Here is a 27488-nt window from a genome sequence, read left to right as displayed (position 1 = left end):
CTTGGATAGTATTGAAGTGTCTGAAAGTTACCTAAAAGCAAAACCCCATCCTTTCTTTTTTTCCTGAAAGAAGAGGGGAGAACTTTGTAGCAAAGGCATATTTTCCTTTGCTATAAATCACAATACCTCCTGATAAGTAACCACAGCTTCACCTCAGACCGACAGAAATCTCCCCATCCACGATAGTAAGCATGCAATGTAAATCAGCTTGCAAATTTTGCTCAGGCTTATAACAACAACAAAACCAGAAATACCACAAAATCCCTTGAAGTCCAGTAGGCAAAACTAGAAACATAAATTCCACTATCGCAGCGAAATGCACGGGTAGCATCCCACTGCCAATGCACAACATTTTGGAAACTTAACCTTCTATTTTCAGCTGTGCAACATCCTGCCTGTAGTCAGTGCTGGCCTTCCTGTTCAGCCACTTCTTTCAGGAAGGTTGCGTTCATCTGGCTGGACTTTCCTCCCACTGCTCTTGTGACTCTGTCCTGGCTTCTAGTTCTCATTTACACATTTGGATGAGGGATGTGGATATCACTTGCCGCCATGCCAATGGCTTTTGCTTAGTACCACCCAGTCAGGCATCTTCTCCTTAACGATCTGTGCTAAGTTTGGGGTATTAGGCAGAAAAGTCTAGCTTTCAGTGTGGTTTTTAGTTAGGCTTCCTTTGGCCCCCTCAGGCGCCTTCTGCCTTTTCTAAATGCATATGATATCATAAAGAATTCCTTTACAGAACTCCGTTTTTTTTTTTGTTTTTTTTTTTTTCCTTTTCTTTTCCTCTCTCTTTGTCAATCACGATAAAGCTGAGGTTGTCTCTAAGCTTCTCTCTGCTTTCAAACACAGTTTCACACTTTCTGTCTCAATTCTGTTACATGCTTGTCAATCCCATTTGCTCCTCAACGTGGATAAGACCAGACCGTCTCTGCTTAGAAACAACAGGGCTTTCTGAGAGTTATAGTATTTCCCAAATATTGTTCAGATTTCCTGCAGAGTGAATTGACTGCAGAAGGCACACAGCTATTTTTAAATCCTGGTTGGCTTTTTTTTTTCTGTCCCAGATTATAACTCAAAAGGATTTAGAATAGATGCCCCCAACTCATCACAGTTTCTCATATATTAATATCTAAGGTCACCAGTGTCAGAAGCTTGAAATGTTCCATATTGTGTGCTGCAAGTTCAACTTCAATTTTCTTCTCCTGAATTTGAAAAAAATATTAATGGTTTCGATGTGTTGATCTAAAATGTTGCAGTTGCAGAGCCTGAAACACTCTGATGGGAGCAGAGCTCTCAAACTATGCCATCTCCCGTAAGAAAACAGGTGCTTTGAGAGTGGAATTCATCACACAGATCATTAGGAAAGGAGTCTGTAGGTTGTTAAGTTACCCTAAATTTTTGAGAGCATTGGTCAAACAAAAGTCTAGATTATATGGTTAGCATCTATTTTAGTGAAGAAAATGCATTACTCTTTCAGCACCTTGGCAGGCTCTGAGTCATACCCACAATCAAACCTCTCAAGAATGCCAAAGCCCAGAAAAGGATCTCCAATAAGAAAATTACACCAAGTGTGCACTAGACAGTATGAGCATGCAGGACTATGCACACACAAGTGAGAATGGGTGTGTGACATGATTGAGAGCACATGACAGCACAGGAGGATGCACAGGAATTATAGTGCAGACCAGTGAGAAATCATGTCTGTTGTTCTGGCCAAGCAAGATGCATCAAAGGTGTGGAGAAATAGGACAAAACATCTTTGTCGTGAGCAGACAGACATAGGGACTGTTTTGTCAGTAGCTTTCGTATGTCTAAGAACTCAAGCAACATGGTGCCAGCATTTCCTTTTGCTAATGTGCTTATTCTGTTGGGTACTGGAGAGCCAGAGGGCTTTGACACAACTTGGAAAAAGGGTTAATGTACTAACTCAAGAGGAAGATGTTTGAAAGTTTAAGACTTTTTAAATCTACTGAAGGGTGAGGTGCAGATGTTGTAATGACTTACACATCATCAGATAATAGCCAACAGCTGCTTATTGCCATCATTAGAAAGAAGGCCGAACACATGAACTCTGCAGGGAGCAACGGGGAAAAATACAGTGCGACTTCTTGCTGGGACCTGCAGGAAAGATGAGAAAAAAGACCATGGTGAGTCAAACTGCACAGGTTAGTGATTGACATTAGATGCTGTTCAGATCAGCTGCCTCTGCAGTAGGGATGCATTTGGAGTATGTAACAGCAAGAAGCAATGCTTCTTAACTGAAGCTGGCACTGGGCATAATCTCAGTGAGATAAGCTGTTGAGGAGAATGCAGTGCTTGAAGTGTTTTATAATCAAGCTTTACTCTGTTGGATCTTGGCTCTGAGTCACAGTAACAGGTGAAGAAGCCCAAACTCAAAACTGTACTGATGAAAGTATGAGGCAGCTCCAGAAGAGAAGGGACTGGGCAGTTTGCAAGGAGAGAAGAGTCTGGTAGAAACAAAGTGCTTGAATTTTCTCCAAGCACAGCCAGGGATGACATTGCAAATATTTCTCCAAAAAGCACAATGTGAAAAAAAAAAAATAATTAGTTTTACACATCTGAAACTGTTTGGGTGAGAAACAGCAGGTACCTATAGCCAAAAACAGGATGTGGAGGGGAAAGAAAAAGAACAACCTATGAATTCTACATGTGAAATATCTTCTTTTGCTGTCTTTTATATAAAATGTTCAACTTCATATATTGGATCAAAGTTTCTTTTTAAAATTGAAATAAAAATAAAAGCATCAGACATAGAACTGATGAAGTGAAATCACTACAAAAAGGTTTTAGTTTGTTATTTTCCCTCTCTCCATTTTGGTAAAAGAAAAGAAATCCAAGTTTCCTAGGACAACCATTTTGACAGTTGAACAAAGATTCCATTTTCCCCAGCAGCTCTCCACTGGCTCTGCCAGTCCATTAACACCTCCCAAGGCCATGTACTTTAGGAGCTGAGATAACCTGACAAATTTTGAATTAGAGGCACCAGAGTGATGATCTTAGACAAGGCCAGATCTTATTCATCATTACAGTGAGAGTAGTTAACTGGATTCCACCCCTACAAGTAAAGGCATTTATTCAATTTCTCTACTTAAATTACTTTATTACACTGCCAGGTAGCATAAATGGTGAAAGTCAGGTCTCTCTCTTCCCAGGGGGGAACCTTTGATGGTTTCAGGTCAAGCAATCTGAGGGAAAACTCCAGAGATAGGAGAAATGCCCCAAAATAACCCCTGAGAAAGTCATTCTGGAACATCAGGATGTTTGTTATACCTGTTTGTATTTCAGAAACAATCACTATTTCTCCCAGGCATGAAAGTATCAGCTGTTTTCCAGACATACCGCTAGTTGCAAACCACCCATCTACTCTGTTATCAAGCACAGTTTGTTCAGGCATTGGAAGAACTCTTCCAATTGGTCTCAATTTCTGAGCAGTTCTTACCATGATGTGGTGAAGTTCCTATGGCTCTATCTCATGAGGGTGCCACTGACATAGAAATACATTTATAGCAGCTTAGTTCCTGAACACCATGGTCCACCTACCTTAAATCTCCAGAATATTGAATATTTAGCTACAAACTGTGATAGTGCAGTCTACCCAGTATATTAATTCTGCCTTCCCAGCTTTGGACCAAGTATTCCTATGTGACCTTCAGTAAACCAATCAATTTCTGCATAATTTATTTTCCTACACATGAAGCAAAAAAAAAAAAAAATTTAGTCCAATCTCTCCTTATTTTGCTTCACCACTAGCAGATGTTTGAGAGCAAAAACTGTCCTTTAGATATTTATGCCTCACCTTATGTAGACCTAAATCATAAAAACAACATAAATGAAACCCAACTTTTTTTTCAGAGGGTACATTTCTCTTGAGTGTTTTGTCATATACATCAGACTTCCTTCAAGGTCAAGATTTAGTTTGATGTCTGTCCTGAGTAAACAAAGGTAAATAGGAGAAAGAAAACATGCCGCAGAAAAAGAAACTGCTGAGACTTCTGTATAAATGTTTCCATTTACTCCCTGAGTTTGCTATGGATTTCCTTTATTTAATCTTTTACAACTATCTAAACAAAAAAGATGAATCCAACTGCCTCAACATTTCTAAATGAAAAATTCAAAAAGCGGTAGAAATCACTGAGTCCAGTCAACTGAGTCCAACGTTAGTTTCAAGAGATTGAATCTTACACGAGGCCTGCAAATTATGAAACAAGTAAATGAAATGCCAGTACAGATTATTTTCTTCTTCCTAGCAAGAGATATAGTTTTAAGATTATCTGCTCCTTTTTGCTGCATCAACAGAAAAGAAATGATCCAGTTGGACTAGAGATGAATTAGAAATGATGATGGAAATGAACAGTTATTACTGGTTTATGCAGTAGGGGCCAGGGCTATGAAACTACATATCGAAGGCTAGAGAAATAGCACAGGGCTTGAACTCTGCCTTTCAAGATCATCATGTAGATATTTGGCTCTTCTTCTTTCAGTAGATGGTATATTTTGTAATGCTTGATGTCACAACCATTATAAAACTGGAGGGGATGCAGGAAATACAAACTAAACATGCCAGTATGAAAAGCATTTGCTTCCAGTGAACTCTTGAACATTGGCTATTCTTTCTGAGATCTGAATTTAAAAAAAAATGAGTATGGGAAAAGGTGAATGAATTCTGAGCAAGGCATAATTACAGTATCTCATGTAGAAGTCAAGGAGAAAAGGTACAGCTGTCAGAGAAAAGGAGTTTGTTTCTTCTTTACTCAAACAGATCAAACAAGTTTCTGGTGTAGCCCTTTTCCTTAACTTCTCCCTCCCTCTAGCGGGAACACCAAGGTCACCTTGCAATTAATAACTATTACCCCCTGAATGTAATAGTCCTCTCTTGTCCCTGTTCCACAGCTGCCCAGCAGTGGACAGTAGCCCTGTTGCAATTGCCCCTAGTGTTATTTGCTCTCCCTGAGGAACAACAACGTACTTGGAAGTATCTCACCATGCAACAATTTAAAGTGACCTGAAGGATGGCCTATAATAGCAGGGACGCTAGACATTTGTGGCCCATTTTCCTGTTAGGAGATGCATAAAGAAAATACTCAAAAAGAAAAAGAGATGATGATGTAACACAGTACAGCTTTAGTAAAATTGGTAAAATAAAGCCAAATGGGACTGTCTGAGAAACAAGCGCTTTTCCAGTGACTTATTTTTTCTGACTTGTTAATTTGCTTGTAAAAACAACTGCAACAGAAGTAGTAAAATATAACCTGAATACTGGTCAGCTACTGAGCTAATACAGACTTCCCGTAAACGACTCGAAGGCTTTACAGACATAATCCACGTACAGCAGAACTCAGCATTGCCATGGAAACAATTACAATTCAAAGAACAAAATGCAATTGATATCAAGCCATTCAGAAGGCATTTAAAACTTGTTATGCACTTAAAGTACAAGGAAATTAGTTTGCTAATTAACACACTGTTCCCAACCACTGTGATTTCTTTCTTTAATGGTGAGGGTGGTATTTGCTGCCTTGCTTTCTTCCCTAATGCTCCCACCAAACACACTTAGCTTAAATACAATATTTCAGCATTTGTTTCAAGCCACATAATAAAAGCTCAAACTGAAACTAGTCTTTATCCTTTTTTTCAGCCAATGCCTCCAATAGATCCTTTTTAATCTTCTCTAATGTCTCTAATGTAATGAATCCCATATATAATGACATTATAATGGTTAGAAAGTGCCTAGGCAAGCCCTCCAAAAAAGAAATAGACTTTAAACTCTTTAAAGAAAAAGCCTAAACAACAACAAAAACCCCTCCAGTAAAAACACCTTTTAATTAACTGCAGTGCTCAGAGCATTTTTTAATTATGAAATACGATTTCTAATATTGCAGCCCTAGTTTTGCATGAGGTCAGTCAACAGTTTTCTCCGATTTACAGAAGAGTTGTCTAATGATCCCAAACAATACAAGTGGTAGAAGTGCCGCTCTGCTACACAGGAGGCTCGAATCCCAGGGGTTGGACTCGATGATCTCTAAGGTCCCCTCCAACCCGCACGAGACTGTGATACTGTGAATACCTAGCATTTGGAAATGCAATGCTAGTTGCACGTCAGTAAGAAAAAAAAAAATACCTTCTTCATTAAAATTTTAGTGTAAGTCTCCAGAAGTGACATGATACTAGAAGGGATTAAGCAGGCCTGAGCTCCAGGGACCTCCAAGAGAAGGGATATTATACTTGGAGAATTCCTTTATAGTCAGTAAAAATATTTCAAGCGGTGTAAATTTGGTAACATCTGTAGCTCTAATGATCTTGATTCATATCGCTTTCCTTTATGCATTTAATCAAGATGCCAAAAAAAGGACGTGCTGTTCCAAACACTGGACAGCAATGAAACTCCAGAGATAATTTCAGATCTCAGATGGGCTCATTTCCTCTCTGGAGTTTATGTCATCATATTCTGAGTTACATGGGATAAGTCCAATCCCAAATAGTACATTATATTATTGTCTTCCATTTTATTGTACAAAACTGAGGTGTTAAAAGATGCTGTGGCCTGGCTCTTCTTATCCAGCAGAGGAAAAGAATCATACATTTCAGTATCTCTCAGCCTAAAGTCCTCTGTAGGAATGTTAGATCTGTTACTCCTCATTCACAGGCAGAAATACTGACTACAGCACTAGCCAAAATAGAACTATGTTTATTTCTACTTTTCAGTCTGCAACATCCCATCCTGAGTAGAATCTGCATCAGGTTTTTCATCTCTTTGCAAAGAAACTGCTCTGCAACTGCATTTTTCTCTTTTTTTCCTTTCTCCTCTCAGCATTGCTGTCAAGGCATAAAACATTTCCAAGCTCCTCTAATTCATTCACCAGTGAGCTTGAGACAGCTGCATTAGCAGTACTGTCAATAAACAGCATAGTTAGGGAGAGCAGCACACTTCAATCCTAAATAATGTAGACAGTCTGCAAGGATACCACATCTCCTGGCTAAAATGGTGATCCAATCTCCATCTTCAGGGAAAGAAAACACTGTCCAGTGTTGCTATACACAGCCAAGTACATCCATGGCAGCTTCCAGGTGAACAACAGGCTCTGAAGCATGGCTGAAGTTGAACAAAAGCCTTAGATTCACAACAATCCTAATACTAAAAAAAAACCAGAAAAGCAAACTAAATGCCTGACATACTCAAAATCCCTCTTTGAGTGGAACCCTTGGAAGAGCCAGGTCTCAAGGCAGAAGAAATTCAAGTACTCAGTCTTAAAACTATGAACCTTTGAATATGAAATGGAGATACATGCAATCTTGCAATGGCTAATCACGAGATTTGTTAGCCACACATTGTTACTGATCATAGCCTGGCAAACAGTTCCTTACTATGCTGTGGCCATACTGGTTGGTGACAAAATTACTGCTGGTCCCAACATCCTGAGACAGCATCATTTCCCACACTGGCTAAAACTGTAATTTTCCATTTATCGTGTCCCACCAAATATCATTCCTCATAAGAACTACTCCAAACCCCACCCACCCCCTCTAAAAATCAACAAAACCCCTTCCCAAACCAGCCTCTTTTCCTGCTGAGACCCTGTTCTCTGAAAGACAATCTTTGCACTAATTGTATGTTATAACTACTATTCTTAAGTCTTCCCCAGCATAAAAAACAAAAAAAAACAAAAAAAACCCAACAACCTAGAAACCATGAAATCTACAGCATATTCAGAATATACTGTTTCCCTCTTTGGGTAAAATTCCTCTACTGCCACTGAACTTAATTTGCTTTCTCAGTAAGACTGCCTTTGCAGTAATATCAATATGTGACTTAGGAAACTGCTTATGAAACCAGAAGGAAAAAAAATAGGCAAAATGAGAGCACTTTAAAGTGCTTAACCTGCTTCTAAAGCATAAGCATTCTAACTGCATCAGTATGGCAGAAATCTCAAATGAGGAAGCAGACCAAAGACAGAGGACAGCTAATTCAAGAAAAGGAGGAGTACAAACTCACTGCCTCCATACCTTGACCTCTGTAGTAGAGATAACCACAAAGTACAAAATTCAGCCTAAGGGAAGGAATAGTATGAGCTTGAAGCAAAAAGCAGTACTCTGACCACATGTCTGATTGGAGTGATTGGAAGTAAAAAAGCGACTGGATGTAATCCATTATTTTCTGGATCACTGGTCAAATACAGGTCTCTGTTGCCTTAGGCTGAATTCACTCTATGAAGGAACATAACACCTCGTCCTTTGAAAATGAAGATGTGGCCTGTCTCAAGTTATAATCCCCAAAATTACAGAAAGTGTAACAATCTCCTTTTCACAAACTTGAGTCACCAATTCCAGTTTCAAAAGTTGCTGAGTCTGCGCAGTCATTTAAATAAAGCGATTTCTACAGAAAAAGTTGTCCTCTTCCTTGACATCCTTATTTGAAATAGTTTCCTATGTTCCCCTGTCTTTACCTTGTCCCACCCGCTATGATCTTCCCTTTGCACAATGCTCCATACTTGCTTATCCCATGAGCTCATTTTTGAACTCTGACTACCAAACAGAGGTCATGACTTCACAGTTTGCAGCAGATGAAGCATTGAATGCTGAACCTTCAACATCTGCCTAGGTTCCACCTATTTTTCACAGAGAGACAGGAAAATCCTACATTCTCAGACTGTTGCTACATTTGTGTTACCTATGGATCAACACTATTTGCAAGGCATCATGTTGACTTAGAAGTTTCAGTGTCAGAGGAAGGCATAATATCAAATAACAACTCTGTCAGTTCAGGGAAAATAGCCATTTGGAATATTAGCAGTCACCAATTGCTACTTTCCTGAAAGCAGTAATGTATCAGAAGACACACATGAATATCTGAATAAATATTCTAACTTGTATGAATGCAACCACTGATCTTGGTGGAAGGGCACTCTCTGTCCATGTAGGCCAAGCCCATGAGTTTTCTATGCACAAGATCTCAACTGCATGTTCAGTCACTGCATCTTCTCATTATTCCTCTAAACTAAAGCAGTACCTTCTGTGTGAATAAGCACGGTCATTTCATTGCAAGACCCATAATATTTGATCTGTAAACCTTTAACTCTCATGATAATGTTTCCTTTTTTAATCTGTTCTGTAACTGTCCAACACAGAGAGCTGCAATTAAAACTGAAGCACAAAGCAAGCTCCTACTAAAGGATGAGAAACTATCAAACAGACAAAAAAAACCCACCACCAACAACAACAAAAAAAGAAAAAATCTTAGGATTTAGGTCTCACTCCTACTGCTTTGGAGATTGGGTTTGTCCCAATATGAATTGCTTTTTCCTCCCTGCAGTATTTCTTGTCTCTTCTATCAGAAGCAGAATAAAATAGAACACCACGGCAGTCCCTCTACATTGCCAGGGCCATAAATTTAAGAGCTGGCCTTGGTTTAGGACTACCCTTGATAATATCCCTTCACTGAGCTTTTGTTTACTTGAATGTTCCTGAAACTCCTCCCCTGATTTCTGTCTTGTCTTCCTTTGATGCTACTTGACCATGAACACAGCACATTGATATTTAAAGACCTTTCTCTCTTTCTCCATCATTTATTATTTGTTCTGTGAAATAATGCATTACTTGCTCTACAAAGTAATGAATCCACTCTCACTACTGTAACAGTATCTTCAGCCCCACATCTGACTACTCCTAAATTTCACAGTATCAGAATCCATTTTTCATTCCTCTTCACATTAATTTCCCAGCCGACGACTACCATATACTGTAGAGCTACTAACAGCCATGTGTCACCATCATGTCTCAGCAAGATGCCTGCTGCTTGGATCAACCCCCAGTGTTAGCTCCCTAGTCACTTCTGATATAAGAAAATTAAAATCTATGACAAGTTCAGTCATGGAAGTGAAGCAAACTGTGCTTCAGCGTCTTTAGCTTCATTCCAGCAAACTTCAGCTATCAAAACAATTCCAGGATACCTTTGTTCAATACTCACTACTACCAACCCTTCAGGCTACTAAAAGACCTTGACAATCTATATGGATCTCTCTTCCCCAAATCCCTGCCTCTGGTTCAACAAGCCCCATGAAAAGTAGTCTGTCTTTGCATCTGTCTTGTGATTTGGAGTGAGCTCTGTGGTGAAATCAGTTCTGCACAGGCACAGTAAGTGCCCTTGGCCCACGTTACATGGAAGATCTATCCTAGAGCAGCCCCTGCTAGCACTGTAGGACAAAGAGCCCAGTGGCTGTTAGACAAAAGAAATGCTAACTGTTTAATAGCACCTCTATTTAATTGGCTCAGAATAGCATAAACAGTCTGTAGGAACATATTTCAGGACAAAGTTATCTAAGTCTTTAGGTATACTGTATCCAATAAAAGAGCAACCCTGCCCAGTAACTTTGAATTGAGGGGAAAAGGCAGGCACTAGGCTAGGGCACTAAAGGCACATTTTGTATTTCAGCTCCATGTTTTACGAGATAGGGTGTAGGGAATGACATTTGCTACCTCCCATCCATCCTGCTTGCAGCTGCAGGGCTGGCATTACTTTCATGCATCTCTCCTTTATTCCTACATTAACCACTGTTGTTGTGGTTAATGTAGGAAGAGGGTAGACTACTACCTCAGCACAAGCTAGGGAAATTATCATACCCACAGAAATACAATAAAAAATCACCCATTTTTCCTCTAATGCTTGGGGACAAAGCAGGCAGGGACCATACAGAAAAGTAAATATCATCCCTATTAATGTTTACCTCAAAGATACCTGTAAGTTTCATGTGTGTCTAGAGAAGACAGAATAGATCCGTAATATCTTCCAAGCAGTACAGAGTCCCTGAAGAGCAATTTATTTTGTACTGGAAGTAGATATCAGTGGTGGGGAGGAACCACTCTTTCCTACCTAAATGTTTTTTGTAGTATTATTTTATAATAGTATTGCCAGTGCTGCATTATTATTGTTCCCACATTCTTCCTTTCCTCTCTTGAAATATTCCTCTGGGCAAGCTGTGGCTTACTATGGGCTTTTACAGAAGACAGTCAAAGGCAGAGCAGATAAAAATCCAGTTAACTTAACAGGCAGTAAAGTGGAGCAGTGAAAAACAAGCCTTAAGGAAAGCAACAGTTAAGCCAGCAGAAAACAATACCACTTTCTGTAGCAATTTAGGACCCTCAGAAGAGGCAAGGGAGTCTAATAGTGTGCAGTGAGGGGGAAGAGTGTAAAAGCAAGACATCTCTCAGCCCTACAAACAGTCTAACCCAGTAGTGGGCTGGAGTTTGTATGCAGAGGCTGCACGAATGCATGTGTACAGCCTCTCAGGGAAGCTGATACCCAGCTTCACCTTACAGGTGACATCAACTAGGCAGGCATGTGGTAGCTGACGCCGTTCATTACGAGGTGCCAAACTGTGCCCACATTTTGCGGCCCACTTGTACTACACAGGAGGGAGCAAAGAGTGAGAAGAGCCATGGCTCCATTCATTCCTAACTGAATTGCACTTGGGATGCAAATGGCTATGGCAGCAAATGGGCTTCATAGTAAAAACGAGGATGATGCAGATACACTGAGTCGCTCTGAAAGGACAAGTACAGGCAGGGACAGCAGCAACATGGGCTTTAACAAGCCCAACCAGACACCCTGTACAACAGATGAAGCCCATACAGCTAAAGATAGCTTAGACATAAGCATGCATGAGCTGCAATTCAACATTTTTACTGCAGTGTAAATATCAGAACAGAAAGCTCACATTTAGCTGCTAGTCTGCCACTGTCAAGTTGAGTCACCGTGAAAAAGTCATAGCATCTTCCTACTCCTCTGTTCTAACTGTACAGCAAGGACAGAAGAGGCCCTCTGCTACAACAAAACCTTAATCTGACTGGAATTTTTGATGCCTCAGTAATCCCAATAGTAAGCATTTCAGAGACCTAGGGTTATCCTCAGGCACTTCTTGCATTGTATATGTATATATTATAATCTAGGCACCTACATATTAACTGTAGGTGAAGGTATCACCTTGTTGTGCTTTTCTTACCCTCAAGTCCAAAAGACCTGCACATCCTAAAAAGCACCTCATAGGATGAAAGAAGCTGAAATGGTAGAATATGCCTTCAGCTATAAATCTGCATGGTAGAAACTGGTCTCTCCTTCGGTCTTTTCAAAAATACTTTTATCTACATACTGAGAAACTTCATACACAGTCTGAAATAAAACATCCATGGTAGGCATTTGGAGCCTCCTTCAGGGAAACTGATAAGTGAAATAATTGGCACATCACCACCAGAGACCCACAAAAGTCACCTTCCAAGTACAATGGGTTGCTTCTGACAAAAGCCAACTGAGGCGCATGATGTCGTTGCTCATTAGGTTCCCATTAACAACAAAAATGTTGATTTCAATATTTAATACACTTCAGAGATCATAGTACATAATTTAACGTGCTAGCAGATAATTTGCTGATCACGGTACACCGTTCACATTAAAGCAAATGGTTACTGATTAACTGAACCACACATACACACATGCACACATACACACTTATTATGCCAGCCTCTTTTATCAAGAAGGCATTGTACTCTCTGAAGCTAGATCCTCATGGCAGACAGCTAAAACCTGTACACACACCATCTCTTGCACTTATTGTCTAAGTGCTGTATCATCCATATGCATATTGCAGTATTAGGACACACTTGGCAACAGTGAAGTAGTTCCTGTGTTGAGACTGCTATGCCACACAGCTCTCAGCATTACCTCTCTTTAAGCTGTTTACACGTCTGCAATGAAATCCACCCCTTGCTTGACATCTTAGGAAAGGACAGCAGCTCTGTGGGCAGGAATTGTCTTTTGGGGAGGTTTCATGCTTTCACAGCCAAGCGTGAGGGCACCTGGATGAATAGATATAAATGACTATTGAGCTAGTGTGCTTGAAGGCTTTGTGGAAATTGAGCTAGTCCTACAGGCTAAACCCACAGATGGACAAAGATGGGAAAGGTTTGGGTTTTTTTTCTTCTTCTTTCATTTAGCAGTTCAAGTGTCTCACTTTGCTCCAGGGAGCAGTAAGACCCAGATGCCAAAGCTCACAATGATTTGGAAAACAGAAGGGTTATTTTTCACCTGCCTCTTCTGTTAATTCACGTGATTATTTTAGAGTGGGTTTAAATTCTCTCAGGCAAGTGCTCCAAATTCCAAATAGCTGGGGCAGCTACTTCATAGGTTATAACCCAGCAGCACTTCAGGAGATGTCACTGCAACTATTTGGCTCTATAACTTACTGTAGCTGTTGATCAGGGTTATAAACATCCAAATCCATTTTATTCACAACGCACAAATTGGGCTGAGTATCAGCAAACTTTTTGGAAGCCCAAATAAAAGACCAGATTATTTCTAGGTATTCTCTCAATGCAAAACCAAATTTAAAGGAGGGATTTTAATTTAAAAAGGATGAGATACTGCAGGGTTTATTTTGAAACTATTCCACAACATTTTGCCTGAACACTGTTCATTAACATGCAGCAAAAACCCTATGAATCACTTTGAAAACGTACCCCTAAGTCTGAATTTGTCAAGATTTCTCAAGACCTCTATATGCCAGAGGTCCCAGAAGGTACCAGCAACTCAAAGACATTTTTATATTTCCTCTCTGTCTTTGAGCTCAGTCAAATTAATAGGAATGTATTGCACCAACCAATCATGATGGAGGAAATAGAGCTGGCTATTAACGATCTCAAACAGAAAATGGCCCCTGGGCTAGAAGAGCTCCCAGTGGAGTGCCAATCCAAGTTTTAGCAAAAGCCAATATCTGAAGGGCTTCACTACTCTCTTTTCCTTACCCTTTCATTGCCAATTCCTCCCAAACTTACCTTAGAGCACCAATATTCCTCAACAACTCCTATCTGCCTGTGTGCAAAACAGCTCTTATCTGCTTTAAATGGTACCTCCTGTCCTGGCTAATAGATGCCAAAGCCAAGTCCAGAAACGAAATCAAAAGTCAAAGCACAGAGATGGGGTCGCACCAACTGAGAGCTTGGCCTGGTGGTGGTTTTTAACTGCCAAGCCAAAAGCTTGTATCTGACATGCCCTACTCTGGGCTGCCCAGATTTCTGTAAGTAAAAATGCTTAGCTGATCTAAGTAGGAGTTGGGCAGAAAGACTAATTGTCAGTTTTCCTTCTCTCTGTGAAGATATTTGGGAAACTCTTCCCTCCTGAGGATGGCTGTAACTGAACGTTCTTCACACATGATTTCATGTCATTATTAATAATGACAGACCTTGTCCTTTCATTAACATACTCGTTAAATTTACTCCCTCTTTGAAGCCAAAAAAGGCAGAAGGGTCAGGAATAGAGAATCCCCAACCACTCGATAAATAGAAGAATAAAATAAGGGGAAACAAAATATCCAATTCCAAAACCAAAGGTCAGGTTTTCAAAAACTACCCTGGTAATATCTTTTGGTTGTCTGCTTATTTGGGCATCAGTCAGGGGAATGAGTCCTACTGTACTATGTTCTCCTCATCTGTTGAGTTAAAAGTCTTGACAGCATTTCAGAGGATCATCTTACCTACTAAAAGTCATGTATGTGCACGTGGCCTGTCTGCTCTCCCCCCTGCTCCCTTCCCCATGACTCCTGAAGACTTCTGCTACGCCACGATATTGCTTTGACAGATTGTGTTCCTCCTCCCCAGAGTTATTCCTGAGAAGAATAAATATTCCTTGACTGAGGACAGCCTGGGCTAAGGAGCCCCTCTGTTATCACCAGTGCACAAACAAAAAAGCCTATTTTTCTGAAGACCATAGGCAATACTCCTAAACCAGGGAATCTCCTCACACACCTCGGGGCTTGCTTTTGTCTATAAGTCAGCATTCCCAAATACTGTTACAACAAAAAGAAATGTATCTGGGCCAACATGTACCTTACTGCCTAGAACAAAAGAGATAGCACGAAGTTATACACAGAGACAGTGTTCACTCATGGTTTCTGGAGGATTCCAGGAACACACATAGGTATCTGTCCCGCAAGAACAGAAAGACCAGAAAGCCCACAGCAACCTCCCTCTTCAATGAAGTGTCTGAATTAACTCTTACCCGTTCTCAACACTTCTAACTGCAGAACCAACAATACTCTGGGAGCTGTGGAAGGGGTTGTGCAAGTCCAGCCAGGCTTGACAGCAAAACATCTGCCAGCGCCCTTCATGGTCATCCATCATTCTCTACATGAAAGATTTCCCACCAGCATATTTCAGAAACTGATGGAGGTATCTACATTAAATGATTCAGCTCATTCTGTCACCTGCAGATGGAGGGTTACTGGTCAAATTCCAGATGCCAAATCCCTTCCACTGCAGAGGAGGGTTATTCAGGGCAATTCAAAACTCAGTTGAGCACTGAAGTCAAGCAGGATGAGGCATGAACTAAGAAAACTGATTTTGCGCAGTTTTGTCATCACCTGTATCAAAAAAATATCTTTCATTCATTGCTAGTGATTCTATGTCCCTTCTGCCACAGTCTACAAAAGTTATTGCCCCCCACCCATAGGTATCAAGCTCTAAACATCAACAACCAGAAATAACCAAGTATTTAAGTAGTTATTTCAGAGTCAGTCAGGAACTAATTCTAATTCCTAGAGGAAAGCCAGAACACCGAAATGCAGCCATGAAGCAATACAGCAATCACTACACGCCATCCCTCCCTCCAGCTGTGCCAGTGTTAAGTTCAATGTTTTGCAGGTGTCTGCATGGCAGCAGGCTACAAACTAAGCCTCTCTCCAAACCTCTTCAGGTCAGAGATTTTAGGCTTTAAAACCTTACACTCAAAAAGTGCACTTTGCAACTGCTCCTGTGGGTGTTATAAGAAGCAACAAAAGCTTTTAAGCACTCTTAAGAGAGAAAAAAGATGACAATGAAATTGAGAGGAAATGGAGAAAAAGATAATCATACTGCAAGTTGCTGCTCTCACCTCCTGACTGCTTCCAAGGCAGCAGGAACCCAAGCAGCTGGTAACAGCTGCCACCCTATTAAAGTCAACAATTTACAGGTGCTTGGAGGGAGCTCTTGCATACAATTAGCCAAGCAAATCCACTCACATTAAGATGTAGGGCCCAGCTCTCCATGCTGTGGTTTGGCTGTGCATTGTTGATTCTCGGGAGTTCCAGATGAGGATATGGTTGGTGGATGTTAAGAAAGCTGGGAAAGGCTTCAAAGTGCAAGCTTTTAGGTGACTGGAAGTGTAACGTGGTCTTCCTGCTTGGCAGCTACTCTATAGAGAGTACTAGCACATGTCACTATGTTTACAGAAAAATGGGAGAATTAGACTTCATCACACATGGGCTTATTTCATAGTATTAAATCTAGCCAGTCCAGATAATAGGGATGGGAAAGACACAGAAGACTAGACTAGTGCAAGTCACAAAGCTTCTGTGGTGTCTTAGAAGTGTAGTTCAGAAAAAAATAACTGCATCAACACTGACTCAGGCTTGTGCTACAAAAATTCTAAAGATGTACTGTGAAATAGACCTGCCAAATCTGACAGCAGTGTGTACTGGACAGGCCTGTGCCAGATCCCAAGTGTGTACACAGAGCCCTTACAAGGAACGCTGCAGCTCAGAAAACAAATAGCAGAGTTGTTAATGCTGACCCTGTGGCCAGGTGAGAAAACTGCTCCTCCCTCACATTCAACCTCACGGGCATCCCATTTTTACCCCGTGCCTGCTACTTCTTGCTTCTATTACCTGCCAAAAATGATGATGATCATCAGCAGGTGTAGTCTAGCAAAGCCACATATACAGTGAGACCTGATTATATTATTTAATTATTTCTACCAGCAAGCAACAGGTAATTCAGTGACAGCGACCCTTTGCAATCATCAGGACTTCCTTGCAGATACTGCTGATGAAACGTGGCCCACTGATTTAGGAATCTGACAAGGAAAAGCCAGGATCATTCTCTTCAGAATGGGATAAATACAAACACTTCATGATATGATGTATCTTCTAGCACTGTTCTTTCTCTTTCAGTTAATCTCATTATTGCAAATTAGAGAGTTTCTTTAGCAGATTAAAGGTGCGCTCTCACACAAAGAAAGGAAATAACGTATTTTGCTTCAGATCACAGTAGCAGTCAATTTATTCTTTGAGGCTCTTGACTTGATGTGTAAGACTTTGGTCTCATTGCTTGTATCAAAGTTGTGCAGAAATTAAAATAGCCCCTGCACACATCCACTCAAATTCAGTAGCGCTGCTGTTCTGATTTAGCAATGACCTGGAAATATTTCCATATTCTCTTTGTTTTCACCTGTCCCTTTATTCCCGTTCTCTCATTAAACTGCAGAAAAAAATCAAAGTATCCTCTAATTAAAGGTAATCTGAAATTAAAGCTGGTTAGAAGTCTGTAATCAGAGAGCTGAACATAACATCTTTAGTTAAGCCAAACAGTCCCATGATTACATCTAGCAGGGGATGATGCTTTCCTCCATAAAAGTCAGGGATGTACGGACAGTGCAGGAATATAAAGCACTGGGCAGAGCGCAATAAAAAGGTGATTTAGCATAATCCTTGGCTACTACAAATTATCATCCTACTGTTCAGAGCATGCTCTATGATGCTGTTCCTAGTGCTCAGAAATGTCCTTTTCCTCTGACAGTACCATTTGTTGAGCAAGAACAGTGCCTAAGAGTAACATGAGATGGATATGTTGGTAACTCCTTGCTAAATCTGAAATCTTAAAGCTCTTCAGGGGACTGGCTATAATGCTGTACTGAAGCTTCTGTTAGCACCTTCAGGAGAAGCCTAGTTCTTGGTCTCTGTAGGACATGTAGTGCTGAGTGCTTCAAGGTACAGTACCTATAGAGGGCAAATCAATCTCTGAAGATAACACTGCCACAGGCTGGTAAAGACAGCACAACCCACATGTACCCACCAAGGACTGAAGTTAGGAGCATGATTTCCCAGGGCTGCTGCTGTACTCAGTGGAGAGAGATGGTCTCAGCACAAATGCGTCCACGTAGCATCTGAATGTCTCTCTAGGGATGTGTATCTCCGTCCATGAACTACAAAGATGATGATGGGTCAAGACCTAATGTAGGTGTCTTTCTTAGATCCTAAAGATTTTGGGTGGATCCAGACTAGGTACCTGTGGACAGTTAGATTTAGCAATAACGTTGCCCAACTGCAGAGTTGTGGATTACAAGGCAAGCAGTAAAGAGCGAGGGATTTTTGCCCTTTCTACTAAGACTTGTGGAAACAACTTTAGACTGCATTAGTCACAGCAAGCAGTCACATAAGTGCAAGAAAACTTCAATGTGCCCCAACTCTATTTATTATGAGATCTAAAAAGAGACTAGTCCTCACATTCCATCTCTTAACTGAGTGGTAATCCCCCAACTTCACCTCCTATTTTCATTGTAGTTGCTGCTTGTTGCCATAATCCCTGCAAATAAACTTCCTTTATGACACACTGATTCATCCTTAGACAGCCTCAGGATTCTTCAGGCATTAACAGAAAGATAAGATCCATTGATAGATGTGAATGCAGGCTCAATCACCCAATAAGCAACCTTTTACCAACCAGGTATAATCTCTTTATCAGATTATGCCTGGCACATTGTATTCTCAGGTCTGGAGGTGTTTTTCTTAGAGCAATTAAGGAGCAGCATTAGAGAAAAGGAAAAAAAAAATCCTTACTGAGGAATTTTACCACTAGATAAATGATTTTTCAGTAGCAAACCAGATAGGTTGTTATAAAATTGGGGTAGCTTAAAGGAGAGCAACATCTCACACCACCTTAAAATGCATCCTTCTGAACTCCAGTGGGCACTGCAGTTCAACCCAGAGTACTCATAATTTATATGATGCCTTATCTGCAAATAGCAGAGAGCCAGGAGAGGGTGCTCAACAATAACTAGAAGAGGCCCTGTGTTTACTGAACCTTCAAATACAATGACTATGCCATGGCAACAGGGATGCTTACACATAGTCACATACATGGGATCATCAAAACCAATGTGGAGAATAGGGGACTTCTTAATTTCTGTTTACACGAAGATTTTAATCTAGCTCAAAATGTTTTTCAGTAGAGAGAATTAAGTCCATGTGATAAGATTTTCTTTTAATAAAGCATGAGTCTGACTCTCAGACTTCAGATGTAAGCAGCTAAAATTCCACTCAAACTCCTATGCCCTTATGTCCTATCAGCAAAGAGTGTGAAGGTCTCCAGTCAGTCCACAGAAAACACTAAGATTGGGAATCTTGAAGAATGTGAGTTAGCTGGATTTGTGCTTAAGTTGTTCAGTCAAAATATCACACCCTAACACCCAAACGTACTGAAATTTGACAAATAAAGTGGTATCATTTTTAAAGGATTTTTCAAGTAGAGAAATAGTATATAGAATGACAGTCATTGTATTTAAAATTATTATTCTGCAATGAAGGCAGGACCTATTGCACACACAGCACTTGCAAGAGAGTAGAGCTGAAACCAGGACTCCATTGAAAGGCTATGTTCCTGTAATGTTGGTATGTGAGATACAGCAGGATGAGAATCTGGGGCTATGAGTTTACTAACAACCCATACTTTATCCTGCTAACTGGCAAGCCTATTACATAGTCTGTATTCTTTCTCACACAAATAACTTCATGAAATTACATTTGCCACAGTGGGAAAAAAATTAAAACAAAAAGAAAGAAAGAAGAAAAAAAGGAGGTGTGAATTTATCAATTAAATTTGAAGCAGGACTTTTGCTTGGAATCTGCTATCACAACCGCTTAAAATTAGAGAACAGAGAAAATTCAGGCCCTTTAGACGGAGTAAATGACTATAATTTGGATTTAAATGGCATAGGAATCAAAAGTAGATTCTATTTGTTGATTCTATAGCCCTGTTTTTCCTCATTGTTTCTTCCTGAGCCTCCCACTGTTTACAAAATTGGAAAATCAAGCTGAGCTGAATGACCAATACCTTCACCATGATTGAATCTCTCTTTCTTTCAGTCTGTGCATGTGATTGAGTACACCAGAAAAGAATGTTTTCCTTAGCTAACAAATGTTCATTTTCACTTCATTTTATCTGCCCTTGCTTAGGATCACTCGGCTCTTAGAAAGGATACCACTGGGAATGATCTTATGTTGATAATCTCTGAATAACACAGATATTAAAGCCAATATTGCCAGACAGGTGCTGGAGGAGCTGCGTAAGTTGATACTAGAAAATGCCCTTCCATCTTTCTCAAAAACAGCAAAGCACCTTTTGAGCCCAGACAGCAAAGATCACGGGCTAGGTTAAACACCCTCATTCATTCTATTGTCTGTGCAGGGGAAAACACTGATTCACACAGGCATTATTTTCAAGGCCAGGCTTACTTCCTTGTAACTCTATTGACCTCTATGTTAGCACCACTTTATTCCCATATGTGGAACAGCAGTCTGATATCAATGTGCATTTTGACATGGTAAGTCTTGCTACCTAACAGCACATTTTGTTAATTTCTCATAGAAACAACTGACCACTAGATCTGTTTGATTTTCTATTATTTTGCTGCCTTTAGAAAATCCTAGGATCTTTGGTTTGGAAGGAACCTCTCTAGAGAACATCTGTTCCATGAACCTGCTCACAAGCAGCACTGAGAACACTCCAGTCATGCAGGAGATATACATATCCAGGTTGTTCTTAAAAAGAGCTCCTAACAGGTAGTGTTTAAGGCCTGCAACCCCAGTTCTCAGGTAGTCCCGTGAGCTAACTCCCATGACCTTCTTAGAACAGAACTGAGACATATTATGCTACTTATTATATTCCCTTCTTGGCCTTTTCCTAATGTACATTACAAAGTCACAGCTAAATGATATCCACACATTGTATGAATAGTGTTCACCTTCACAGAAGCCCATCTAAAGACTTTAGAAGACAGATATTGCAGAAGTTGGGGTCTTCAATAGGACTACTTCAAATAGCCTAAGAAATTGTTTCCTAAGTGAAATAAGCTTCTACTACAACTACTAGCCAGCTACTACATCCAAATCAAATCACCAAAGGTAACAATGGACAGCAAACAAAAACAGATTAAAAAAACAACCTGAAATACAAAATAGAAATACTGCAGTCTGTCCATCTCTTTATTACTGATACTTATAACAGATTATGTTATTGCACAGTGCTTTATGAAATTTGGCTATTTAAGTCTCTGTATTCCAACCTCCCCCCTCTGAAATATATTCCTATGAAGACACCAGCAGTGTAGGGAAGGGCTGATTTTCACAGAGAAACATTATTATCCCTTATTCTGAGATAACAGAGATGTCTCTAGGCTAACCACACATACAATGCAGCACAATTACACTACAAACCAAGCAAAGCAGATCTCCCTTTGCTTTGGCAGCCCAGTACCCAGGCAGACAATTTGCAGACTCTGAAGTAGAGGGAACTCAGAGGTCACTGCTCATGTGTTTCTCCTAGGAACACCCAGAAACCATTTGATTCAATGAGCAATCATTGCTTGAGGGAAGATGGATAAGGTGGAGGAAATATTAATAGTAAGGCTTTTTTTTACAGCACATGCACTTGGTTGACCAAGTTTTACAGGGAAAGTTGCTATGGTAAGAGAAAAGCTGTGAGCTGAAGGCATATAAAATCAAGAAAGTGAAAACAGTGCCTATCTTTTGAAGCTGGGACCACAAGCAGCCTGGTCAGAACATGAAAAAATATTGGCATGGAAGGTTACGGAAAAAGAAAAACAAAGAACATAGTGGGAAAGAGACAAAAATATGCTAAACTAATAAATAGGATATTCTGGGTTTCTTACTAGCAGCAGATTTAATCAGATAACAATTAGTTCCACATTTTCTACCTGGCATAATGTTGCCACAACAGTAGATGAATATCAGCCACCTGTTCTCAAAATCTCTGAAGAACTTCTTAAGTATTCAGTCAACAGGATCCTTACCTGGTTGCTAATGTTGACAGTCATATTTCTTTGACTCAGAGCATTTAATTAGACGTTCCTGCAGTCACTGATTCATGTATTCAGTACAGTCCTACTGAAAAAATCTGCAGCATTTCCAGTCCTTTTGAAGTGGCCTCTTTGGGAAAAGGATTCTTGACGTCACAGAGGCTATTAAACATATAAACAAGCTTGACATTAAATCATTTTTATGTGACTGCTAGAATACTAGTCTGAATTAAAGCTTCATTTACATAAGCTGGAATGTTAATAGTCTTCTCCACCTTTTTCAGTTAAAAAAAAAGAGGAGAGAGGGAGGGAGGAAAGGAGGAGAGGGAGAAGTTGAAAAACAGTGGGACTAGATGTGACACTCAGCAGAATAATTCTGTGCTCCTGCAAACTAGCGCATAGCCACTCATGATAAGCTATGGGTATATATCAACAGACATAATTAAAAAAGCCCCATTCCAATCCCAGAAAAGAAGCCAGTGCTGAGATTGTGATGGCAGCATTCAATCACAAAAGATTTCAGCCTTTATTTATAATGTTGTCCTCATTACTCAAAAGTGATCTTCCTTTCCTATTGTCCCTCAATGATGTTGTTTGGGTAGCTTTCAGCTTTGGTCATTCTATGGCCAAGTCCTCCAAAGATGTCTTGAAGACCAAACTGAAAGTGGCATTTCTCCTTTCTTTATATATGCTAAAACACTTCTCAAATTGTGAACTCTTGCTTCTTTTTCAAGGCTGAATTTCCATAAAGACTCACCTTCCAACAACTCCATCTGGGAACAATCAAATCCCAACCAGCAACCTCTGTGCATAGGTATCTGAAAGCAGATGCACTGGGCACCAAGCCATTTCCATGTCTGGCCTAACACCAACGGCAGGGCTATTCATGGCAACATGATGCAGAACAATAAATGTTTCTGAAGCGCATCTCATTAAATTATCGGTGCAAACTGATGGTAATACCTCTGTGAAGCCATACAAGCTTTAACAATACTGGGAGCCTGCATGCTAAGAGCTGTGCAAACAGACGAACACATAGACACAGTCAAACTCCCACGGTAAACTCCACCTTAGCATTTCCTGCAGTGAGGAAAAAGGGGAAGTCCAGAGGTAGCTCAGTAGAAACACCAGCCCAGAGGATTCCATGCCAAATAATGCCACAATGCTTGTTAGAGACGAAGTGCTCAATCTTCAGCACAAGCCTCCATTTAAAGATGCTATAATGATATAGAGAGACATGAAAAATACTGAGTTCCTTGACTGCAATGAGTTTTAATAGATAGCAAATAGAGTACTATTACATACTACATGTTGTACCAGGATAGCAGAGTTCAAAGTATTACTACCTGCCTCCTCCAGCCTAACATGTTGGCGCCTAATCTGGTTCCCCTATGAGGATCCCTACTATCCTGTCCACATGTAATCAGACCTGTGCAGCTGCTGACATGTTCTTTTTAATTGGATTGAAGTTAATCACAGTAGGATTAATTTGAAAAGATCAAGGAAACAGTGATTTTTGGTGGAAAGCAGATGGTTTCTTCTGGATGGAATAAAGTGCTGAAAGCAAGATGAGGTGTTTAACTTTTCAAGTTTACTGAGATGAAAAGCTGAGGGATTCTGTAACTTAACTACAGCATATTTAATCACATTTATGCCGTGTCAATGAAAGAACCCTTTGGAAATTTTCTGTGTGGTTTTCAAACAGAAAGTGACTTACAAACAGACTCTACCATGAAGCACTGTGAAGGGAGGACTGAAAACATACAAAGCTGGCGTTTTTTCCCAAGCAAACTAAAATTAAGCACTGGTATTTCATAAAATCCAAGAGTATCCTACCTCTCCAAATGGCGTAATATGTGGCATTGTTGAAAATTAACCACAATAAATGGACTCCTAGTTCAGCCTTGATTTGCTACTTTTCAGCTCTTTCCACTTTTTGTCCCCAAACAGAGCTATCAGAAAGGAGCTTGCTATCAAAGTACAGAGTAAATACACAGCCTCTTTAAATCAGACTGTTAAAATTCCACCACCTGAAGTCTCAAATACTTTTGAAAATCTTGGCTTAGAAGGTCACAATGAACTTGAAGAACTATTTCATTAATGAGCTGCTGTTTGTTTGGTGGGTTGTTTTTTGTTTGGTTGGTTTTTTTTCCATCTGAAATATATACATAAAATACATTTACCCAACCCCATAAGCTTAAAATATTCAACAAGAAGTAAGGACGTGCTGAAGAGTCATGATTTTTGTGTGATATATACATGTTAAGAGAATAGGAAATAAATGTGTTGCTATGGTATGAATGGATATGGTAAAGCTGGGCCAGGAAGACATAGTGGGTCTGCAGAGACAGGGAAACAGGAGGCTGGGGAAAAACCATGCAGAGTACCATTGGTGAGCGTCCTTCAGGTGCTGGGCAGATCAATGTTTTCCAAAATGACAAACAGGAGTAAGCACCACGGTTTTTCAACCATGAATAAAAGCACCAACAGATCATTCTCACTGCACACACACCGACTTCTTGACAGTAGCGTGAAAAAAACCCACATCATTCTCTGAGACAGTGTCAGAGAAAGAAAGAAAATCTCAATCAGCCATTTTCAAACAAAACCAGAATAAACTGTCTTAGGCATGGATGGTTCTTTTTAGCAACATGTCACCAACGATTATGCACACAGGACTGACATGCTCAGAACTGGGATCAGCTAAGGCAGCACTAAGAGGAGGTCTACACAAAGGTTATAGGTTTTATAACTCTTCTAAGCATGATGTCTCCCTAATCTGATCAACCAATTTAGTTCTGCCTAGAGTTCTCTTCTGCTGAGATCAGTGCAAAAATCATTGAGTATAAACTTTATAGTGCTGCATTTCTATTTCATTTATAAAAGCACTGAACAGTAATGATTACTCAGCTATATTCTGCTTTTGAGAAGAGGATCTTGACTTGAGAAGTCTGCCTACTTTAATTACATCCAATTATCTTGTGTAGGGATATTAAATAACATACATCAGTAATATTAGCAGGGTCAGAATACTATTACAGTGAAATGCATTCCTTCATCTAAAACTACTAATCAGAGCTCCCCTATGATTTGAGACACTTTCCTACATAAGCATCCCCTCATCTGCCACTTACTCAAGTACAACATCCTCTATTACCACAATATATAAGAGCCTCAAAAACAGTCACAATTTTATCTTCACAAAAAAAATAAAAGTTGGCTTCATGTCAGCATTCCCTCTTTAGATACAGGGAACTAAAGCACAGAGAGATAAAATGCTGGAGCAGATACCTCTTTCTCTGCCTGCAAAAACGGATCAGGTGAAAGAACAGACTCAAAAAATATAAATAAAAAACGTTTGTCACTAGTAAAGAAGTCACAGAAGTAAGAGCACAGGGTTATTTCTATATGCCAAGCACAGGCCTTGTTTACAGTAAATTAAACTTTACGCAGAAAAAGCGTTAGGAAGATTGAAATCCATTAAGGTATATTTTAATCTGCTTAAAACACAGCAAAACTATTCACCTACTATATGCAATGTCTCTTTTAAACCCCAGGGTGTAGTTCTCCTCCCATTATATGCATTTATTTAATGCTTCATAATCTGCTGGTGCTGAGAGGCAATTTGGGTCAGGACCTTATAGTGATTATCACTTAGGGCAAAAGAGTTTATTACCTTACACCCACAACCTAGAGCAGTCACTACAGGTATGCCAGAGTTTCAATCAGCCAAAAGCAAAGATAAGCTATAGATATTAATAGATACATGATCATTCTTTTCAAAAAGAATAACGTAACTACAGACTGATGTCCATTGTAAAGTTTTTCTTTTCATGATGTAATTAAGGGTGATCAAAAATAAGTTGACGGTAATGACAATATTATATATACGCTACTGACAAATGAGTAGATATATCACTAATAGCCAAGTATATTTACTCTATAATAGTTTTAAGTCATGCAGAGAAATGTTTGATTATAATATTAACAGTAAACTATAAATATGAAAAAGAAGTGATTATTTTGTAACTAAAAATAATTACATAGCAAGTGCAGTACTCATATTAGTTTTAGATGTAAGTGCACATGAGACGCAGATATTCACTTTGGTTTGGATAGCTTTCAACAAAACGATACATAGCACGTGTATTAATGACAGAAAACAACATTCTGGCATTTCCTGGGCATAGAGAACATGGTAGTTGCAGAAAGAACAAGGTTTTTCACTAAAACTGTGTTTCATTAAATTATACCTTTGCTGTCCTTTTCATCATTTTACAAAATCAACACAATTTCCATTTGTCTTTTGAGTGCCTTAATCACCACCTTGGGGTCCACTTACATCCGTGCAAAATGGGCAGGGATTCCAGTACTTCTAGCCAAAATGCACTGTAAGTTTAAATGTGGGGCTTGGGAACTCACATCTACAAAGTCTGCTATTAGTTGACAATGAAAACAAAAAGATAGTTCAACTACGAGGAACAATCACAGCATCTGCCTCTCTTTTGAAAGACGACAGGCTTTTTGGGACAGCCTGTCTTTAGTATATGCTTATACAACTTTGTTTGCATAGCTCAGAATCTATGGGCTGCATAAGCACTGGTAATTTCCTGCTACAATACTTTTCTGTAATTAGGATTTATTTTTAGAGAAAAAAAATATATATATTGCAGCTTACCAAATGTAGCACTTCTTGTGAGTTTTAATTGAAGCAAACAGTCACATTTCTCATGCTCTTAATAAAGAGTTCTGTTTAGGAGTTGTTTTCAATGACAGAAGGGGACAGGATTTCTGAGCTGCTTCTAGTCAAGCTACAAAAGCTCTCAGAGGAGTATGAAGGAATTAATTAGAAAAGAAGGACCATAGTAAAAGAATAAGTGGAGAACAAATGACTGTTTAGGGGAGAAAATGAGATATCTATTTTTATAAAGGAAATCATATTCAAATGCCAACTTCATCTAAGAGTCTGCGTAATTCACTTAATACCTCAAGCCCATATATGCTGGTTGATAGCTGTATCTGTTTAAGGATATTAATCACATGCTAGAAAAATCAGTTATTGTCTTTAAAAAAAGACTGGATAGATAATGAAAGTAAGAGGTACAGGAGGAAACTTAACTCTGACACAAAGAAAACTCACATGCGGTGGATGCAGAATCTGACTTCCATTCCATATCAGAAAGAAAAGCAGTATCATTTTACAGATCATTATATTACTATGAAAAATTGAAATGAGTATAATATAGCCCAGGGGCAGAAATTTTATCTAATTCTAGTTCTGGAAAATAAAGATTAAACTAATTAGAAATGAACAACTTTCTGAAGTTGATTTTACCAAGAAAAATTCAAGGGACTTTCAAAAGTGCCATCATAGCATGGAAATAAGGCATCAGGTATTGCTGTAAAGAAAATAAATTGAAACTTTCTGTTTTGATTACTCAGAAAACAGAAAAAAGTTCCTCAAACAATAACCAAAAAAAAAAAAACCACAACCCCGCACTGAATTCAATGAGTACTAAATCATATCTTTCAAAGCATTCCTTCTATATACATTGAGACTGATAGATAAGGAAATATGTTG

At 39.5% G+C, this 27488-nt stretch overlaps 1 long non-coding RNA gene across 3 annotated transcripts in view; it reads right to left on the bottom strand.

The window, feature by feature from the left end:
• Positions 1-27488, bottom strand: part of LOC107313379 — a 175209-nt gene that overhangs the window by 37073 nt on the left and 110648 nt on the right. For 2 of the 3 annotated variants that reach the window (XR_004307159.1, XR_004307160.1), the window contains exon 3: positions 2002-2115. This is a non-coding gene — a long non-coding RNA (uncharacterized LOC107313379). Of the gene's footprint in view, positions 1-2001; positions 2116-21901; positions 22063-27488 lie in introns of those variants that run through there. The other variant, XR_004307161.1, reaches the window with a different exon arrangement.

Source organism: Coturnix japonica, chromosome 4 (genome assembly GCF_001577835.2).
Source record: "Coturnix japonica isolate 7356 chromosome 4, Coturnix japonica 2.1, whole genome shotgun sequence".
In the NCBI taxonomy this organism is placed as follows: domain Eukaryota; kingdom Metazoa; phylum Chordata; class Aves; order Galliformes; family Phasianidae; genus Coturnix; species Coturnix japonica.
This window is presented reverse-complemented; position numbering and strand designations above follow the sequence as displayed.